The sequence below is a fragment of the Coturnix japonica genome, chromosome 1 (assembly GCF_001577835.2).
Source record: "Coturnix japonica isolate 7356 chromosome 1, Coturnix japonica 2.1, whole genome shotgun sequence".
NCBI lineage: Eukaryota > Metazoa > Chordata > Aves > Galliformes > Phasianidae > Coturnix > Coturnix japonica.
The window spans coordinates 98,895,197-98,917,188 of record NC_029516.1 but is presented as its reverse complement, the minus strand read 5'-3'; the positions used below and the strand labels follow the sequence as shown (position 1 = coordinate 98,917,188).

General features: G+C 45.6%; 1 long non-coding RNA gene across 1 annotated transcript; it reads left to right on the top strand.

Moving 5' to 3' along the window:
- The first annotated feature begins 7,076 nt into the window (after positions 1-7,076).
- LOC116654393 lies at positions 7,077-20,409 on the top strand. The gene is made up of 2 exons (XR_004309624.1): positions 7,077-7,159; positions 18,138-20,409. It is a non-coding gene; the product is annotated as an uncharacterized LOC116654393 (long non-coding RNA).
- Positions 20,410-21,992: the final 1,583 nt, after the last annotated feature.

The window sequence follows — 21,992 nt, the reverse complement described above, 5'->3', positions numbered from 1 at the left end:
GACAGGACCACATGTGGGTTGTGAGGGCAGAGCAGCAACTGTCCCCTCACTGTGCACAGGAACTTGGGGCAGGAGCTGTGGATCCACTGGGGACACTGGGCATCCCCTGGCTGGAAGCAACCAGCTGGGGTCTTTAGGGCAAGGAAAGCCAGGGCAAAGCTCATTGAAAGTCTCATGAGCCCACTCAGGGGCAAAGGATCAGGACCCTTGGTTTAATCCCAAGACAATTCTCATCATACTGTGGGTGGTCTGGGGTTGGTCCTTGGCCTTGAGTTCCTCCAGCACTCCACTCTGTGCCAGCCCCCTTATCAGAGGCAAGGCACATCCCAGCCCCTTCCCATTGCAAGGGGACATGCCAACACCTCACAATCACAACATGACTCTCAGAGCCAAGTCACACCCTTTCACTGTATGACTCCTGAGATACTGATTAGCAGAGACGCTTTCTTGTCTAACGTTTGTCATTCAGATAATCCCTCTGGGCTCAGGTATATAGGAGACTAGACAGCGTCTCATCCTCTGCCAAGGTGGAAGCTAGCTGCAGACACAGAGCAGAAGCCTCTTGGTTTCCTCTGGAGAGGCATGAAGAGTTGGACATCATAGAAAGCAGAAAATCAGTGCTGTCTGAGCTGGTCACTGCCACTGCCCTCTCACTGCTGGGAGAGGGCTGCTGGCTTGTCTGACCAATCCCATTGTTACTCTCAGGGGCCACGTTATTATGATGGCTTTGATGTCATCACTCATCTCTGATGGGTACTGGCTGCAATTGTCTCTAGTATTTGTCAGGAATATTTTTGAACAGAATCATAGAGCCACAAAAATCCAGTAAGGCTGGAAAAGACCACTAAAATCTCCTAGTCCAACCATCAGCCCACCCCCACCATGCACACTGACCATGTCCCTCAGTGCTACATCCACATGGCTCTGGAACACCTCCAGGGACAAGAGGCAATGGACACAAACTAGGATGCAGGAGACACAGAACACTAGGCAGCATATATGTGCTGAGCAGGTGACAGAGCACCGACACAGGCTGCCCAGAGGCTGTAGAGTCCCCTCCTTGGAGATCTTCAGCAGTTGCCTGGACATGGGCCTGGGCACACTAATCTGGGTGTCCCTGCTGGAGCTAGGTTTGGTCCAGATGGACTCAAAGCATTTTAGCAGATGACTGGCAACCCATTTACCCAAACTTCTGTTCTCTACACATACAGTCACTACACACACAGCAAACTTCTCCAGACTAAAGGAATATGCTATCACAGGAAAATGGTGCTTGAGGAGTAGCTTGACTGGTGTTTTGTGGCAGTGAACAACACAGTTTGTGCTGTGTTTTGTAACAGGCTCAGGAAGGTGCAATTGTCTGAAGGCAGCGTGGGAAGTGCACGCCATGGTGCTACTCAGCGGCTGAGTTATGGTTTAATTGCTGAGAAAACTTCCTCAAGTGAAACTGAGGTAGGCACAACCGAAAACAGAAGGTGAGAGAAACTGTCTCTCCCCTCTTTATGACTGGGTGAACTTAGTGCTAAGCTGCCTGCTGACAGGAATGGGCTGAACAGCAGGGAGGTGAAGAAGAGCCTTCACAGAAGGGGACTCCACCCCAAAGACACCAAATCTACCCGGGGTAAAATGGACAGCAACTGATACTATGGTTTTGTTTTTTTTAATTGAGGGAAGGAAAGGGAAAGGGAATTGCTGGATCGAGCCCTGGGCAACCTGATTTATCTGTGCATGTCCCTGTTCATTGCAGGGGAGTTGGACTAGATGACCTTTAAAGGTCCCTTCCAACTCTAAGGGTTCTATGATTCTGTGATTCTATGATGGGTTGTTGTTATGCTGACCAGGGAAGTCTCAGAATCAGTGTGTGGGGAATGCTGGAGACTGCTGCAGACCTTTTGTCAGTCACGCATCTTCCCCTGTTTTGGAAGAGCAGCACCCAGCACTCAGATCCGCTGGATACTGGCTCAGTAAAGGCTTGTAGGTGGTTTAAAAAGCTGCCCTGTTCTCATAGAGAGAAATCACTGTTAAAATGATTTCTAATCTCAACACTCAGTCTTGCTGGAAATGACTGAGAACAAGAAAAAATGGAGTGATATGATGTGGGGGCCCTTTAGGGCACAGGAGTCGTGCAGGCTCAATGGAGAAGAGATTTGCTCAGTGAGTGAGTGCAGATGTACTTCCACTGCACTGGAAAGGTGTGCAGTTGTCTTCTAAAAATGGGTAGAAAGAGATTGCCACACATTTACTGCATCTAACACCATTCCTTATGCACCTTAGGGGTGTTTCCGTGCAAATTCTCATCCATTCTCAGACCATTATGCATCGACATGATGTATGATCCATTCTGCACAGGGGATACAATATATTCTCTGTAAAAGCAAAAGATGTCACAAATGTGATCTTTTTTTTGTTCATTTATTTTGTTTTCTTTGAATCTAACTCATCTTCAGGGCAAAGCAAAGGGGCCCAAAATTATGAGGTTTTTTATAGGGTTCATACTCCACCCATCCTTCTCTCAAGCAAGTGGCCTGAAAAAACAGTAGATGAGTTTTCTTCATGCGTGTGCACCTGTAGAGAATTTTGTAGGGACAGAGCAAGCTTGAACACAACCTCTAGGACCTTCATGTACCCACTTGTGCCAGCACACAGCCATTTGCTGTGGAGTTGTGTACCATACTTTGCATGTTGTGTTGCTCCCAGGCTGAGTTGCCATCCTCTTGGAGGCTGACGGATGTGTCCAGCTTGTAGCTTGGAAAAGTCGATGCCTCTCAGCTTCCCACAGAGGAAAAACAGAGAGGAACTGGCTCTAAATAACTCCATAATGTGCTCAGGAGGGCTAGAAGATAACTGAAGGGATGAGTTCACTTCCCAGCGATACCAGCCATCTGTTGCTTCTTCTCTGTGTCCCTGACTTCTTTGAACTCAAATACACAAGTGTACTTTGACATAAAAAGGATTTAGGGCTCTGAAATGAGGAATAGAAGGAAGACAGATCTTTTTCTCGCATGAAGTTTTAAAGAAATCTCCATTGCACCAACCAAAGGAGCTGTGAGTGTGGGAGAAAATAAATGTAATATTGTAAAAACATCTGAATATTACACCCATAAAAATACAGCCCAAGCTTATAAAACTTTAAAAGCAGCAGTATTAAACATGCAGAGGAGAACAACTGAGAGCAGAAGGGAGAGCAGTAAACAAAAGAAGAATGAAGCTGAAGGAAACATGCAAAAAGCATGTGGCTTAGCACAGGTGATCTGGGCATCAACCCAACATGAACTAAATACTTTGAGGCCCCAGTGTGAATTCAATGCTTTGTCTCACTTGTCAGTAGCAGCCATTGGGTTGGGCAGCGGGTAATGGGAAATGGATGCAAAGGCTGGAATTTATGAGCTGTGAGAGCACAGCGATAGAGAATGTTGGGTCGAGAGAAGATACCTCCAAATTATGTGATTCCACACATCAGAACCACTGTTTTCAATTGCAAGACTGGCTTGTTGAAGGCACCTGGCTTCTTGAAGGCTGTGGACAGGACAAAAGCCAGTATGGCAGCTGGGGTCAGGGAAGGAGCAAGGAGCAGGGACAGCAATGGGCAACCCAAGCACTGCTAAATAAATGTGCCAGCACATGCTAAATGCAAGGAAGGACAGAACAGGATTACTAACTGTAGTCTGCACCTGACTTGCTCAAGTCAGAGCACGGAGGACATGAGGTCTGTCTGGTTCCTTGCTGCTAAGCAGGAACGTGCTCATTAAGATAAGGTGTTGTGGAAGAGATTAAGTCTGGGTCAGGAGCCAGCCAATGGGTAGAAAGCAGGCTGTGCTTGGAAGGGGATTTAAGAGCTGGCAGTGTGTTCCCAGTGGAGTTCATCAAGGAGCTGTTTTGGATGCTGTCTTAATTTGTGTTTTCTTTAAAAGATCAGAGCAGAGAGAGCAGGGATGACGTGAAGCTGGGAGTCACTGTGAGTACTGATAAGGGCTGGAATATGATGTAGGAGGAGCTGACTGCCCTTAAGGATGAGACTGAGACAAATGGGAAGTAATTTAGCAGGAAAAAATGTGCTGCCATGTACTTGGACACTAGCATCAAGAATTTCTGCTAGATGTTGGCAGCTTATCCACAAAGCAGCAGAGATGGATCACACAGGCATGAGATGGCTCAGAGCCACAAGCATCTTGTGGCTACAAAAAGGCAAATGCAAATGGAGGTGGCGTCAGCGAGGATATTTCCAGAAAGGCCTGGAGTGTGAGGCCAGGGGTTATGGGCTCAAAGAGACCTTGGCAATGCTTAGGTCCATGCCAGCACTTCTGGGATCTTCTCCTGTGCCAGCCCTGCCCTTTGCCCTCACCTGATGGACCCCAGCATCTCCCCAAATCTCAGAGCTATGTGAGATCATGCCTGCCTCCACAAGTTCTCCATCATCTGATGCATCTGCTAGGCAAGGAGATTTATTTAGGCTTGAGGAGAAAAGTTGGCCATTGAGCAAATGCCTCCAAACTATTCCTTGACTATGTTTAGATGAGAAATGACAGAATTAATGACTGCTGGAGGAACAAAATGCTGAGAAGCCCTTCCTGCAGGAATCCTAGGGGCAAAGTGCTGCCTAGTTTTAGGCTGGAGCTTTGTGAGGCTATGAAAAGGATTGCATACTATGGCTGCGTGTGACAGAAGAAGATGTGACAGAACAGCCCAGGAGATCCTATCTAGTCTTATGATTTTAAACACATTTGCTATAAGCAGAATCATCAAAATCGATAGAGCAGCACGCAAGGGCACAGAGATAAGCACTGGTATTAAATGCACACATAGAATGAATCATGGCCAGGATTTGGAAGGAGATTAAAAATATATTTTTTTCAGATTTGTCTTTTGAAAGTTCCTCCATGATCTTGAAGAGAATCCAAAATTCAGAGTCTCCAGGACAAGGTAAGAAAAGGAAGCCAGAAAAGACAAAGCCGCTGCCTCAAATTGCCTCCTTTGAAAGGCAGAGCAGGTCCTGCCTGTGTCAGCTGTCCCAAAGCCTAGAAGGGCCCTCCTTCCAGGATTGCATGGAGGGGAGGAGCTCTTGACCTCTGGATACTCCAGTCCAGCTTCTGGCCCCCTTGCATCACACTACTTTGGAACACAAAGACCAGACCAGCCTCTTCTTCTAGTTCACCAGTCATACAAGTAGGTGACTAATCAAGGAAACCACCTGAATGCTACCTTCCTCAATGGTCTGCCTCCAACACAAATCGAATTTTTATGGTGCTCATTTGGAGTCAACTCCAATTGGCATCAAAGTTCCAATCACACCCTTTTTGGACAAAACAGATGGTCACAACCAAGAGGGCAGTAGTTAGCTTTACTCCTCACATCCCCTGAGCGAGGACAACATGTGGTTGAGGTAAGCAACCTGAGAGTGGTGACAATGAACCCATCTAAATAGTAGTGGCCTCTCTTATGAGACACTTTCATTAGTACATCTGCTGTCAGAGTGCAGCATGACAGGGGACCCTCTTCCTCAGTTGCCTCCCACACACCACTTCCTGAGGGTGCCCTGATGGTCAGCCTAACCTTGCCTTAGGGACAAATACAAGGGTATGCTGGGGACTTGCAGAGGAGAAATTCTGGGATTTGTGATTGCACTGAAAATAGCAGTTGACTTTTCCTGTGCTGAAGAATGGTTTTCAGAAAACCTTAGCTGTCCTTTTATAAATGTGTGATTTAGTTTTTTTTTTATTCCAACAGTGACAGGACTGTCAGAGAAGGAGGGTTAAATGGAGAGTAATTGCTGTCTCATGCAGGAGATCACCTTTTGCCTTGGGGCTGCATTTTACTCCCCACTCTGCAGTTTCCTCTGGAGTTAATAGCAGAATATCTTCAGTCTTAATGCTCCAGGATGCTAAGGCCTCTACTGAGAGCAACTTTCAAGCAGCACCAAAGGTTGTACTTCTCTTTGTCTGCAAAGCTGTGGAAATCTGCCCCTCATTACAACCCCACTGCCAAGCTGACAAAGCCACCAGCCCCATACGACATTGAGGAGCTCAACACAGCAGATCTCCAGCTCTCCCAAGCCTGTCTTCCCCATGGGAGTGAGATTGGTTAAATACCTACCTCACTGCTTCTTGCCCTCTCCTACCTTGCTGCTTGTCCTGAGTGTGCAGGGCAGGCGGGAGTACAGAGTGAGGAATGAGGAGACCTTCTCACACCTTCTGTCTAGTACTGACCCAGGTGTGCAGGTAATAAAAGATCAGGGGCTGAGCATCCAAACTCACACAGCATTCTGTCCTGTGGCAGCTGGAAATAAACCATGACCTCCAAGGGAAAAGATGCAGACTAATTCCACTCTTTTTTACCCTTTTAAAATAGTTTGCTTTTTTTCCCAAATAAGTGGGAGGGCCAGCTTGAAAGAGAGCATCCAACTAACTAAAATTACTTTCAAAGAACTGGTCCTGTGAGAATCCTTCACTCACATCTGCCTCCCGCTCTCCCAGAGGCAGAGTCTTCTTACCCTCCCCCTCCTCCTGTTCTGCAGCACACCCTGGCCCTCCCTTGGGGAGATGCCAGATCCCCAAGATGTAGTCTTGGGTACTGCATCCAGACTTAAGGCCCCCAGCACAAGAAGGATGCAAAGCTGTTGGAGAGGGTCCAGAGGAGGCCACAAAGACTATTAGAGGGTAGGAGCACCTCTCCTGGGGAGAAAGGTTGAGGCTGCTGGGCTTGTTCAACCTGGAGGAGAGCTCTAGAAGACATCGCTGCAGCCTTCCAGTACTTGAAGAGAGCTAAGGAACAGGAGGGCAGATAGTGGTTTTAAACTAAAATAAGGGAGACTTAGGTTAAATGTGAGGAAAAAATTCTTTCCCCAGAGGGCAGTGAGGCACTGGCACAGCTGCCCGGAGAAGCTGTGGTGCCCCATCCCTGCAGGCGCTCAAGGCCAGGTTGGATGGGGCCCTGGGCAGCCTGAGCTGGTGGGGGGTAGCCCTGCCCATGGCAGGGGATGGGGAGGGTGGGCTTTGAGCTCCCTTCCAACCCAAACCATTCTGTGATACTATGATTCCAAGTGATGGCATAAGGGAGACAAGTTGTTGGATCATGGGTGCTGGTATGGAGGTGGCTAGGTGGGCTGCCTGCTCTTCTTCCCTTCTATGCCTGGTCTGTGTGCTTCCTAGCTACGAGCTGACAGGTAACACAGGAGAAATTCAATTTGCTCCCCTGGTCTGGGGGAGGCAAGGAGGTGACAGGGGCTGAGAGCCACCCCAGGGAAACAAGCCTTGGGCAGAAGAGGTGCAGTGAGGCATCAGTGGGAAGGTTCAGACTGGAAGCATGTGTGCTCATGTTGTGAGGATCATTAACCACCAAAACTGCTTCCCGCAGCCCTTAGGTCAGGACTGGCTGCTTTTCCCCAAATTTATTGGATCTCCAGAGGAAGTTCTGTGCTAGGTGTGCAAATCACAGGCTGTGTTCTACCAGGGGTCACACTAGTATAATGGCTCCTCCCAGCTGCCAAATTTATGGCTGTTGTCAGAGGGACAAATAACTCCTCCAGCAGGCACTGCATTCCAGAGGGAGAGCTCCTGGGGCATGGTACACTTGCCCAGTGCAAATTTCCACTCCCTGTATGAGCGCTGGCTCCTTTTGTGCAGGAACTTCCAGTTTTCTCCCCATGAAATGACAGCAGCAAAGGCTGTAAGGGGGAGGAGAGAGTCTTTGCAAAGCTTTAACCCCGGGGGTAAATCTTCAACAGGATGTGCACACTTCTGGATGTGCAATTGTCATTGACGTTAATGGGAGTCATGTGGCTAAATAACTGTACTGGAAGCACCCTGGTCTCCAGCTGCCTGAGTTAAAGAAACAAAAATAATAAAAAATGCAGAACAAAAAGGTTCTGTTCTCCCACTGCAGGAGGCCAAGAGACCTGTGGCAGAAGCAGAAATGTCACTCATTCCTCACCCATCACTGCGCAGGGCAGCAGGGAATAAGCACTGGCGATGCTGAGGGAAGGCCAGCAGGTCTCTGGGCATATGTTGGTGTAAATTTTAAATTAGAGCCTCCGAGGGGATGCAAAATGACAAACCCAGCCATCTGTGGGGTGCTGGCTGCCAGCAGAGCAAAGTGGCGATTATTTCCTATCCGCCAAAAGATGCGGCTCTTTGCAGACAGGCAGATGTGTGCATCTCAGTCCCTGCCTCACATGGGACCCATGGCTGGGGCAAGGGCTGAGGGCCCAGGACCAGGGTTTTGCAGGGTTTTCAAACCATCTTCAGTGGGGAACCAGGTTCTGAGCTGCCTCTTTTTTTTCCCTCCTAATGGATGCAGCTCAGCAGCACCACACATTTCAGGACAAAATGGCATTTTATGAACTGAGCTCTTGGTGGGAGCGTGTGTAAATAAAGTAGTTGGTGAGGCTGTTTACATTAGCACTCATGCTGGAAGTGCTCAGATTATCTTCCTTTTCAGCTAAACTAGGGAGCAGGTGTGGCTGGGAGTATCACTTTAACAATTACTGTCCTCACTGCAGTTTGGAGAATGGGGGTTGTTATCTTCCATGGAAAGCTTTTATTCAGCAAAAGTTTCCCTCGGTCCAACCACATTTTCTATATTTGGGGTTCCTGCAAGCCTGGGCATGACATAAGCGCTGGTGGCTGCTTAATCAGAGGGCCCTGATGAGGCTCAGTCATCCTAAGCCCGTCATCAAGGCCATGAGTCATGTCACAGGTGGGCTCCAGAGTGATTCAAGGACGAGATGCTCCATCCCAATGCATTCAGTGATAATATTACCCAGGAGAAAACACATTCAAAAGAATAGTTTCTAAGCCTTATACCCCACCTCCTCCACTTGAGCCAGGGCAGCCATGTTGTTAGCTGCTTGGAGGAGTGGAAGATGACTTTTATTCCCCATGACCTCCGTTTGTGACTGGCTGCCAGCCTGACAGAACTCTGTTTGCTACAACCCTTTGAGCCCAACCCAAAAGCTAATTGTTCGCCCATTGACTTATGCTTTTGTCTAGCCATATGCTGGACATTTTCTCCAGAAGGATACTGTGAGAAACAGTATCAAAAGCTTTACTGAAATCATAAAAGATAACATCAACTGGCTTCCCTTGGTCAACTAGATGGGTGACCTTGTCATAAAAGGAAATTTAGTTAGTTAAACAGGACCTTCCCACTTGCTTTCTGTCTACCCAGGCTGGACATAAGAAAAGCGTTTCCCCTGTCTGTCTGGGACAGCCATACCCTCTGGGGGTTTGGGACAACAGTGCTGCTTCTTTGATGGTAAGCCAAAGGAAAGGCACAAAGCACATCTAAAACCAGCTGTGGAAGCAAGGATAGCCACATGTGATTGATGCTCAGCTGTTGGTGTGGGTGGATCACTGGCTACAAGCAGCTGTTTGAGAACTGTGTGCACCCATTGTGCCCTGTAACAGTGGCTGAAGGTCAGAAGGAGTTTTATGGCAATACTTTCCATACTGGTGAACATTCACATAAGGGTGTCTCAGGAGCAGCAGCATCGCTGCTTACCGCATGTACACCATGGGTCTCTAAGAGCCACTTCTTGGGAGAGTAACATGAAGACATATGTTTGTGCATGCCGCAGGGAAGCAAGAATGCCCAGCTGTTCACTTTATGGTCACAGACACGCTGTTCCTCTCTCCTTCTTTATCAGACTGAGAACAAAGGAAACATTTCCGCCTGCAACCTATTATCTGAAATATTTGTACTAATTCTGGTGTCAGCGTTTCAGTAGTGGTAGGTAAGGAACACCACAGCCCAACAAAACAAGCTGGAAACTTGAAAATAAAGGGTTCTCAGCCTGAAGGGAACCTCTTTTGCTACACAATAAACAGGCATGTAAGTAACTCTATTTTATGCTGCATGTGTCCATATTAGGACGTTTTCTCATGCATATGCAAAAGGATGAGACCAGCAAGGCACACAGCAGGGATAAATTAATCTCCTGGGTATAGTATAGGTCTGCACCAAAATCTCTGCAGTTTTTATCACTGATTTCACCTCACATGGGTGAAAGTAGAAGCTCTGATCTGGGAGCTTTGCCCTGCTGGAAAGGGGAAATTCTCTAAGGATGCAGCCAGGATGCATCCAAGGATGCATGCCAACCTTTAGCCTCAGAAGGACTGGAGATGTCAGAGGCTGTCACAGAATGCAATTAATTTTATAGCACTCATGTGACAGACACCATCTCCCAAGTGAGCCCTGTACATTTAGAGCACAGGACAACTAAGCATTGCAGGCAACAGGATTTGAAAAATTATTCCATTTTAAAAATAAATAAATTAATTAAAATGTTAAAACTTCCCTAAGGATAAGCTTCAGCACACCACAGGCGACCTTCAGAGAAACATGGGAAGCTGCTCTCTCGAGCAAGGCATAAGGGGCACTGATGCTTATCATAAGCTGCACAGTGTTGGTCCTGCTCTCTTACTTATGCTTCTTCTACTGTTCTATGGCTGAGCCCATGGCAGGCACAGGAATGTTTTGGTCTGAGGAGATAAGGCATTTTAGTTGGATACTTAGCACCTCCACCCAAGATTTCAGTGTAATACCACTTTGTGTGGCACATGAGCCCCCAGGCAGGGTACCAGTGCTAGAGCTGTACTCCTCTCCGCCTTCCCCAGCCAGGGGTGGCTAGAGGTCAGGTTCCTCAAGCAGAGCAGAGAAACTCCTGAAAGGTTGATCTGGATGAAATCTGAACTCCTTCTGGGCTTTCACTAGAGGGTTTTTGTTCATGGAAATTCACAGGGAGCTCAGGAGGTGGACATCATTTAGTCCCTGGCTACATCTCTAAGTGATGGAGATGGTCACTCCACCACCTGGCATGCCACAAAAGCTGAGCACAGCATGAGTTCTGTCTTTGGGACTCATGACTCCACTGGCACAATGGAAAAATTGGCTATGCCATGTATCAAAAAGCCAAAATTTTCTTGACCTTCCCATTAATTTTCTTGAACTCTTTTCTCGGTCAAGACAACAAAGGGTTTTTGTTTGCATTTGACTCATTCAGTAGCAGTCTTACAAACATAAGCTGCTTGTTTTGTAGATAAAAATGTTTGTTTTATATAAAAATCTGTGGAAGTGGCAGTCTCAGAAGAAAGAGCAATGGCTCTCTTGCCTCCTCTCTCATCTCTTATCTCTTGTCAAATACGTGGGGGCACTGGATGGGCACGGAGGGAAATCCAAGCAGCTACTGGGTAGGGAGAAATATACAAGATTAAAGGTTTGGGTATTGACTAAGAAACAGATGGCAATCTTGAAACACTTGATTTTCCTCTGCTCTGTATTGACTTTCTCTTTCTTCTTACTATAACAGGTAAGAAATCATTGCCTGTGTTTCCACTGAGACAGTTCTACTGTCAGCAGACCCCAGTTCTTCTGGTCTCCTCCTCCCCTTTTTCACAGATTAGCTTCTCACTGAAATGGAAAATTGTCTTCAGATGATGTTGGCAGAGGCAAGGCTGACAGGAAGACAAATCAGGCAGTGGGCACAAGCCATAAATATTGTTTACTATTTATTTCAGTTTGTATTGCCCGACTTCTGGTGGAAAATTATATACAGCCTTAAAAAACATAGCTGCCAGTGAGCATAGGTGATGGTCTTTCAAGGGTTGTGCTTGTCTCTCTGTACCAAAGTAATGCATAGGCATCCCCAGGAAATGCACAGAGAGGTACTGGAGCAATGATTGCTAGGTCTTGCACCCAAACTAAAAAAAAAAAATAGGATAGTTTTCAGCCTTTCAGAGGTTGTTGGCCCTATGGAGGGGTATACAATATTGGAAAAGTCACAGAGCAGACAAATGTGAGCAAAATTGCTGCTCTTCATCATGTTTTATAAGACTGCATGGATGTCAAGGCCTCATAACATCTGGCAAAAAAACATCAGTCTAGTCAGTTGAGGCTGAAGACTGACTGCACCCCTGATTGTTGGACTGAGGCTCACCAGGTGAGGAGGAGTAGAATGCCCTTCAGCAAGGACTGGCCTCATATGGGTGTAGAGTAACTTGCATAGTGAAAACAAGCACAACAACAGGGAAATTACAGTGCATTGAACTGATCTCAGTCATGTATACTCCCTCGGAATAATTGTTTCAGTAAAGAATAATTCCAAGTGGGACTGTAAAAAGGGAAGATAGGTTAGGTGAAAGTCTTCCATGAGATCAAGCTAACCTCTATCTCTGAACACATTAACTGATCTTAATATATATTTTAGGCCTATCCTAAGATGATGTTTTCACAATTGAAAGAAAAGAGAATGAACACTGTTATACCAGTGACTTCAAGAGTCTAGAAGGAATATACAATGCACACTGCTCGTCTTCCAGTGAAGTGACTTGACCTTAGGCAGGCACACAGCAGCATCTTATGGCACTTTTCTTACAGGATATCTTAGTTTCAACTGGAATGAAGCAATTGCTTAATTGTTTGTGCATCACTTGTTATATAGATTTACATGCATACATAGTTATGACTATTACCCTTTTCCTTTTCTCTGTCTTAGTAAATAGTTTTATCCCAACCCGTAAGTTCTACCTTTTTCGTCCCAATACTCTCTTCATCCTACTGGGAAGGGGGAGATTGAACAAATTACTGTGGTGCTGAGCCACCTGCCATGTTAAACCATAACAGTCATCAGACTTGTCACAGGGATGGAGTGACCACAGGACCAGTTGTATGTGTTGTGGCATCTTCAAGGCCTGCTGTAGCAACCACAGGGCCTGTTGCAGAAGCTGGAGAGACCACAGAACTCAGGCAGAATGCACCTCCCTCAGGAGGAATGTTTTTCTTGTCGCAATACAAGCAGCAACCATAGGACCTGTAGCTGGAACAACTGCAGGGCTCATTGCAAGGGCTGGAATAACAGTAGGGTCTGTCTGAGGAGTTGGAGGATTCATTGCTTTGTCATCAGATCCTGAAGTATTCTCTTCCCCTTGAAGATGCTGAATAGTGTTGAACACAGCTCAGTAGGCATAGACCAGGCTCCAGCATGCTGGGGAGGCTGAAAAGCCTGAGTTCATGCATTCCTCTACATCTTCACACTGAAGTCAAGAAAAAGAGAACTCCTTTTTAAACAGAACAACTAAACATAATCAGGAATAAAGAAGTTAGTTTTAAAGCCAAGTGAGGCCCTAAAATATTCTCCAAATCGCAAGAGAGGCAGCCAGCCTCTCTTGTCAGTATTTATGTATAGACTTATAGGACATGGTTGTCATCCACAGCAGGAACCTGAATTCAGTGGCCCAGGAGTTCTTTTCACCCCTGTGCTTTGTATGTGCCTCTGCCTTGCAAAATCATGGAAGCCCTTAGGGACTGTAAAAATACTTCTCTTAATCCATTAATAAATTCTGTCCAGTGCCCACAGTGCAGGGTCTTAAATGCTCTGTGCTGCTGAGATTTTTACAAGCATGTTTTGCTCCGCATTCAATCAACAGAAGCCTACAGCATCAAAGGTCATTTATTTTTGCAAGGCCTTAGCATTTCTGGACCAACAGGGAACAGCTTCCACGATTCATAGACACTTTTACAAACAGAAACAGCATTACCCAGAGGCTTTACTTTGTCTAAGATCTAGGTTTGCTTTCTTGGTATGAACTAATCAGATCATATCAAGTGCCATAAAGGTGTAGAGGAGAGGTAAGGATCAGGAAAATTATACTGCTTTTTTAAAGCCAGTCTATAAGCGGGAAAGATGGATATCAGATACTTCGTTGCTTAGAATGCCTACCTTTGAAACAAGAGAGCAATGAGAAAACTAGAGGCTGATAACAGTAAGTGAAGAAGGGCCTCCTCAGAAAGCTCCTCAAACTCAAATCCATTGTTGTCCTAAGATAAGCCATGCAACAACTCTTTCTTTCTGTCAGAAAACAACTCTTTCACCTCTACTTATAGGCGGTTTTTTCCACCTTTGTAGTGGCCTTTGCTTATATGCGCTTTTCTACTAACAGACTAATCCATCTGTTTGCTTTGTTTCATTTTGCAAAGATAAAATGTATTCTTGATCCCTATATTTGAAGAGCCCTTAGGAAAACATGACTCGAAGAAGGGATAAAAAGTTGTGGCAAAGGACTCTGTTCCGAGGTAATTTCTTCTAAATCCTGCTCTCAGTTTATTACCCTGACAAAGAGTCTCTCGGTTGCAGAGCAGAACCCTACCTCCCGCAGGGGATATACTGAGGATTATCTACCCTGAAATGAAAGTCTGTTGACCTAGGGAGAGCAGTTCACTAAATAACAGCAGTTGTGAATTGAAGGGACCTGCAGGGTATTAGACACGGTATAAAAGCAATTTAAATGGGCTAAGGAAAATATGTGGAAATAGTTTCAGGCAGGAAGGCTAGATAAGGTATGTAAATGAATACATCTGTGGGATGGGTAGAAGTTCTGCGAAAGAAGAATGCATTCTCTTTCCCGAATAGGTGCTGGTGTCCTTTGAAATAGTAGCTGCAGAGGTTTTCAAGCCTGAGCAAAGCCCTATGGCCTCTGAAAGGTACTCTCATGTAGCCAGCAGTCACCTGGCGACATCACATTTTCCCTATGCTGGAACTCACCCCTCATATCACAAGGGATCACTTTGCATTTGAGACTGTCCCCCTGTCTCTGCCTTCACTGGGGACTTCTGTGTTTTCAAGAAGATGATTAAGCTAGCAATGTTTGAGCTATACCAAATTAAATTTGTCAAGACCTATTGAATCACTTTGAGGCAGAAGGTGATATTTTTCTGGATCACATCATTAAAAGTGACATGTTGTTACCGCTATAAGCCAGAGTCAAAATGGCAGCCCATGAAGTGGCAACATGTGAATTCCCCATTGAAGAGAAAGTTCAAGATGCAGCCCTCAGCAGGTTAAGAGATGTGTGCTGTCTTCTGGGATAGGAAAGGGGTGATCCTTCTGGATTTCCCAGAACCTGAACTCTGACCAGTTCATCACAACACTAAGCTGAAGGCTCAAACTTCCAGAGTCAGCTAGAGAAGAATTATAGAATCATAGATTCACCAGGGTTGGAAAAGACCTTCAAGATCATCCAATCTAACCATCCACCTACCACCAGTATTTCCCTACTAAACCACATACCTCGGTACAACATCTAAGCAGCTCTAGAATACCTCCAGGAATGGTGACCCAGCCAACTCCCCAGGCAACCCATTACAGCCCCTGACTGCATCGTGTCATTTGATGAATGTGGTTCTGGTGGCCTAGTTCCCAAAAGGACAAAGTTCCTAAGAACTTAAGAACTTAATGGGTGCAACAGACAATCTTTCTCTTTCAGCATGGTAACACCAGGTACCAGTTTGAAGACCATGAAGCATATTGTCCTGCCACACTCACAGTATAGTCTGGATTTGGCACATTCTGACTTCCAGCTGTTCAGGCTGATGAAAGCTGCACAACATTTTCCTTGCAACAACACCATCACAGCAGCTGTGAAACAGTGGGTCACTTCCATTGGTGCAGATTTTTATGAGTGCAGCATGCAGGCTCTTGTCCATCACTGGCAAAAATGCATAGCTAATGGTGGTGACTATATTGACAAATAGTGTTGTGTAGCTGAGAATTTGCTCTATCCAGTGGTGTTATTGTGCTCTTTGTATCTCTTCTAGTTTCCATGGAAGTAAATAGGAGGCATTACTTTCAGGGTGATCCATGTACATCTGATGGTGGAATAAGCTGCTGAGGAAATGATGGAATAGCTATGGCTTAAGTCATGCAAAATGAGGGTGAAGAAAAAGACTTTGTGTACATGTATTCACAGATCCAGAGCTCACCAGGGGCTCAGCTGTAACTGACGGTTCAAGTTATAATAATGGCAAGAGCTGTCAGAATTGTCTAGTGATGCTCACATTCCTCCGGGTTTGGAATATTTTCTTCCAAAATCCCTTTTTACTGAAACTTGCTTTTATTTTCCTAAACAACTCTGAGAAGAACATGAGAGAAACAAACCCCTCTGTGTGTTAGATTCAACAGGTTCAACAGTAATTGCCAGGCCTGGACCTGAGCTTCTCTTAAAATAAAAATAAGTAAATTAAAGGAATAAATAAATAAATAAATAAAAAGAGAAGGAAGATGCTTCAATGATGGTTGCAATGCTCTCAGACATATGATCTGATTTTTTATGGTCCTGTATGGAGCCAGGAGTTGGACCTGATGATCCTTATGGGTCCATTCCAGCTCAGGATATTCTATGATCCTATGATGATATGATTCTGATTGTATGATTCTAAAGCGTGTGCAGTCCAAGGGCATACTGCTGACAACTCAGTTGTATGTAGAGTAGTTTGAATGCACATTGAATGCCCTGGATTGAAGGAAAATCAACTGACTTCTCTCGGAGAAGTGTGCCTTTTTGGCAAGGAGTGCAGCAGTGAGAGGCCTGTCCAAGGCACCGGAGGTGAGTTGGAAAATGAATTTCATCGTTTTGATCCAATTAAAAATATTCTGTCTGCTGCTTTCTCTCTGCCTCCATCCTGCTCTACACAGTTTCTCTCCCTCTCTCTCTCTCTCACTCTCTCTCTCAGAGAACTATTAGCACGTATTTAGGAAAGTAAACGTCCCTTGAGTTAAATTAGCACCTTAACAAATGTGTGCAAAGTGCTAATTGCACTTTTCAGGCAAAACCAACAACAAAAAACCCCAAGCTGTTAGGGCCCTGGAATGACATGAAAAATGAGGCCATCCTGAAGAGTGGGGAGCATTTTCAAATGATTTTCCAAAGTGATAAAAGTCAAACTGTGACATACAAAAAAATAGGGAGTAAATGGGTAGCCTTTACTAAATGAGTGTGTCAGACAGCTCTTTTGGCCCATGCTCTGCACTTCCAGATATGATGAAATGCTGCTTGAAGGGAGAACATGACCCATACGTTTGGCTCCAGGACTTGCACATATATTTCCTATGGCCTGTGCAGCAAGCGCTTGTCTGAGAAATGGCTCTGGTTGCTTTTTGCACGCTTGATCTCTCATTTTCTCCCATAAGGACACGTGCCAAGCTCTCGAAGGCAGATAGCATAGTTCACTCTGCAGCACAGGCAAGTTTCTTGTCTACTTAAATTGCTTGGGCATAAAGGGTGCTGCTGAAACGGCACAGGGGAAGGTAGTACAGTATCACAGAAATACTCCTGGAAGATAGCAGATGATCCTGCTTGCCAGGAGGGAGGTAGGCAGCTCCATGCCCCAAGCACCATGCAGACAAACCACACACACCCTTTGTGTTATCCCTACATCAGTTTTTTTCCATATGACTGAATTGATGCTCATGCCCATTCCTAGTCATCCTTTCACCTAATTTGCTTACTTCAATAATTAGTCAGATTATGTAAATACTTCTCCTTCTATACATAATCTTCACATTTGAGCAGGAAGCATGCTAATTTATCAGAAAGCTACATGGAATTTGCATGTTTTTCCATATGACTTGGTAGCATCGATGCTTAAAGCAGGTGCAGTGCTAATAAGATAACCCAAGCAGTCATCCCAGGTAGAGATTTGTGAATTGCACAATAATTTGTTTGGAAAGTCTCTGCATGTCTGTGCTTAGCGCTAATTGTAGGTAGGGGATGGGCAGGGAGGGAAGCTAAGTGAATAAACCTGGCCAGTAGGATGGCCATGGCACTGGGTGCCTGTGAATAGATGGTACCTGCAGCACAGCAGGTAAGAACACATCTTCCAGGGTCTTGCTGGGGAGCAGAGATGTGTCATAGAACCATAGAATATCCTGAGCTGGAAGGGACCCACAAGGAACATCAACTGCAAATCCTGGCTCCACACAACACCACCCAACACAACTTGTGTCTAAACTCTATTGAACTGGACTCACTGAGCAGGGAAAGGCAGGCACAGCTCCCATCCAGGCAATGCTCAGCCTGCAGGTGCTCCCACTGCTCCTGGCAGGTCCTGAGGTCAAATTGGACTTGACTTAAATTTCCTTCCACCGCAAATGTTTCCTCGAGTTAATCATTTCTCAACAATAGATAATCACAACACTCGCCTGCATTTTACTTTAAAATAAAAGCAGATAGAAAACAGGCTGATTAGTGACAGAAGTTGCTGGTTTGTTTTCATTTTTTTATTCTTTATTTTATTTTAGATAACTTTCAAGCAGGTGGAAAAGCAATTAATTTTGATCTGATTATGTTGTTTTGATTTATTCTTCACAGGAATCCTTATAAGGACTTCCAGCAAGTTGTGGCCTCATTTAAGAGCACAGATGGAAAGGGGGCACAGGAGGGCCAGCGCACTTCCCTGGGGAGAAGGAGAGAGAAGGACACGTGTCAGCTCACTGTGTTAAAGCAGGAACCCGTATTTGTTTCAAACACCTTCTTTAAACAATCAAGAAGATCCTGTGTGGGGACTCCCTCAAGGAAGCCAAATCCTGAGGACTCTGCTCTACCTCCACCCAGGCAAAACTGCTCCCTACATTTCCTTATGAGGTTTCCCATAGCAGAGAGCAGGCAGAAGCCATGGAAGAGCTCTGGGGATGGGGCTCTGTCCCTACTCCAGCAGCCTGCAGGCACCCTTGAGATATGTCCAAGGAGGAGATGTCCACTGGATTTGACTGGGAGCCACCAGCCTGATTCCAGCCACACTTCCATCCACAGTGCTAATGCACTCAGGCTGGGCTGGGTTCCCAACATTTCACTTGGGAAACCCTGGACATACATAGAACCACAGAATCATTTGAGTTGAAATGGAACCTTAAAGGCCATTTGGACCAACTACCTGCAGTGAAAAAGGACACCTACATCTAGATCAGGATGCTCAAAGCCTAGCACAGCCTGACCTTGAATGTCTCCAGGGGCAGGGTTTCTACCACCTCTCTGGGCAATACACTTTACCTGCTTTGACTTCAGTGGCGAATAAGGAGCCTGCATATTTCATTGCCTCTGAGCACAGATACTTTTAAACTGAAAGCACTTTTTTCCTTTTGCTTCCATGCATATCTGCTTACCCTACATGGGAATGAGAGCACACAGAGAGCAGTGGCTGCTTTGTCTCTAAGAAAAATACCTTGCCACAACTTCTGCCCTTTCCCAGAGAGAAAACATGCCCTGGTTTTACCGCAGTTAAACTCACTGACCTCAGCTGAGCCGGTCTTGACTGTGACCTGGAGCTTCAGGGATCTCCAAACACTGCCATGTGATGGTTGCACCGAATGGCCTGCGTCAAGCACTGAAGGACAACAGCGAGGTTGGCTCAGTGTCCACCTCAGCCACTTCCAACAGCCTTTCTCACACAGTGAGGTGACATTCAACAGGCAGTCATGCTTGGCCATCCTGGCAGAGCCCAGCAGTGCCAAGTGTGGGCAGACTGGGGCAGGGGCAGCCTGTGGGGTGGCTCCTGGGGATCCGTGTCCTCACTGTGCCAATGAACCAAGGAGCACTGGCTGCTCCCAGCTTCCTGTTGCTGCTGATACAAGCTGGGTGCGTGCTCCCCAACCAGGCTGATCATTGTTTTACTCTTCAAAAAACACACGCACTCAGGTGACTTGTTACAGATTCACAGCACCAGGAATTAGGAGCATTTTTTAATGCAAACATGATGTTATGTGTGTTCTCAGGGCACTGCAGCGTGTGGAAACTGAGGAAAACATCTCTCCCCTTAGAGCAGGACGATTTTCTAACTGGGACAAGAGAAGAGTTGTCCTGGGTGAGAGCCAGGCAGAACCGACTGCTGGCCAAGGGAGAAGCTTTACTCCTCTAAAGTCTCTCCAAAATCCCATTGGCAAAGCTGAGTTATACCACTGAGAAATAAACATCCTCATTTTAAGAACTGCAGTGACAAAAACTGTACAAGACACAGGCAGTGGGCACTGGGACTTGGCACACATCCCTTACATTCTGCTTTGTCTCAGTCAGAAACATTAATGGACCTCTTGCCTGGCTTGACCCAAAGCAATAATGCCTTCCTAAGAGGCAGAGAGGTTTCCTAATCTTGGCCCAAACTCATGTGATTCTCATCTCAGGCTCACCTATGCTTAATGAGCCAACACTTTAGTGAAGCTTAGCAACTCCAGGGCTTGTAACTAGACCTGAAACAAGAGGACTCTTGCAGAGCATGGATCAAAACCAAACCTTCAGCTGTCCAGTGGGGAATTCACATCATGGTATAAGGCTGTGCTCTGCACACACACTAAATAAAATCTTGCCAAGGACAAAGCCACAGTGCCAATAAATGACCTGCACTGCTTTGAAAAATGAATATATATTATCTCTCTGGATTACAATATAGGAATATGTCTTTTCCCATCAATTAGGAACATCCTACTGTTTATTTTAGTTTGCAGACCTGCTGCCAGAAAGGAAATGAGAATATTATCTCTAATGAGTCTTCTCATAAGAGTAATTTTCTGAAAGAGGTACCAATTCTAGATTTGTGTCAATAGTCCCTTGTCTGCAAGCCATGAAATAAACCTCCCAAGGATATTACTTCTCCACAGCCATTGTGATAATGTCTTGACAGAGCAGCAATTCAAAGTTTAATACTGATGTACGTTCTTCCCACATGTGTACAAACACATCTCAACCCAGACTGAACCTCTCGTCTCCTCTGAATCACCTAGCCCACATTACTTTTTCCCATTTATCTGTTGATTCTTTGCAACATTCTGGCTGCTCATCATTCAAAATACCTCCCCACAGGGATGACATCCTGCCTCATTTCTTTGGAGGTTCATCATTTTAAATAATTTGAGCTATGTCCATCAAAGTCATTTGAGGGAATGAGGGCAATATCCAAGAGGTCCTTCTGGCATCTTTGGGAGACCTAAAGCTCTCACATTCCTCATCACATCTACAAATGGGCCAGAGTTCAGTTGCCTCCTTGGTCTCAGTGCTGATTGGGTGGATGAAGCCCTAATCAAAAAGGCTTTACAGAAACAAGGTCTAGCTACTTTTAAGCCAGTTTTCAAGAGCAACTGAGATGTGTCAGAAGTCTTTCACCCAATACATAACCTAGCACCACGTGGCCAGTGATGTGAATAGGCAAGAATAACGTCTGCAAATTAATTCCACTGCTTTGAGTACAAGTTGGGTAAGAATTCTGCAAAGCCATCTTCTGTCTGGCCTTTGCACAAAAAGGTTGCATTGAACCGTGTCTAGCTGTTTTGTCTGGTCTAGATTTGATCACTCTGGGTCATAATTCTCCTTTTAAGAGAAAGTGTGAAAAAAAAAAATAAAGTAATGCTTGAGGGCTACGCAGAAACCTGGAGGTCCCCATATGGAGAATGCAGTTTAAAATACAGTGACACTATTACCAGTGACAAAGGTGTGCAACTGAATAGGGCTGGATTTTAATGGACCATTAAAACAGAAAATTCAGCCATGGAGTACATACTGAGTATACATGACACCAGCTTGTTTTTCCCAGCACGTAAAGACCTCAGTAACCTCACAATCAGCCAGAAGCATCTGAAACCTTTGCAGGATGCCCTTCAGCAGGACTTTGAAAATGAGCACTCTTGGTCAAGGACATGCTGGCTGAGTATACCCACAGGGAGCAATTAATTTCTGTGGCCTGGTATTAACTGAAAACCCACGAGGTACCTGGAGTTGTCCTGTTGTGGCAGGATCTAGATCTCACTCCAAGAGCACAAACACTTCCCATCCTCCCCTGAACAATACTCTCCATGGACACAAGGTCCCTGTTGCGTGTTCAGCTGCATCAGTCTCAGCTTCCAATCTGCTGTTTACTTCCCTGAAGACTGCTGCATTCAGACAATGCAATTTCCTACAGTTTCCTCTTCTTCTCCACCTTAGGAAACCATGGGTCTGTGTCCAGGTCATCACTCAGAAAGTTTTGGACAGGCCTCAGACCAAAGAAGGAAGGTGCCTTTCCTAGGGAAACCTGTGTTTTAAATCTTCCAGGAAAAGGAGATTCAAGTAAATATTGGAATCCCAGAGTCAGGATCTCCATGATGATGGGAATTACAGACAAAGGGACTGCAGAATGCTTCCACACCAGCACCGGTGTTTTAGGTCCCCATTTGCAAACTTTGTTTGCAAAATGGCACAGCA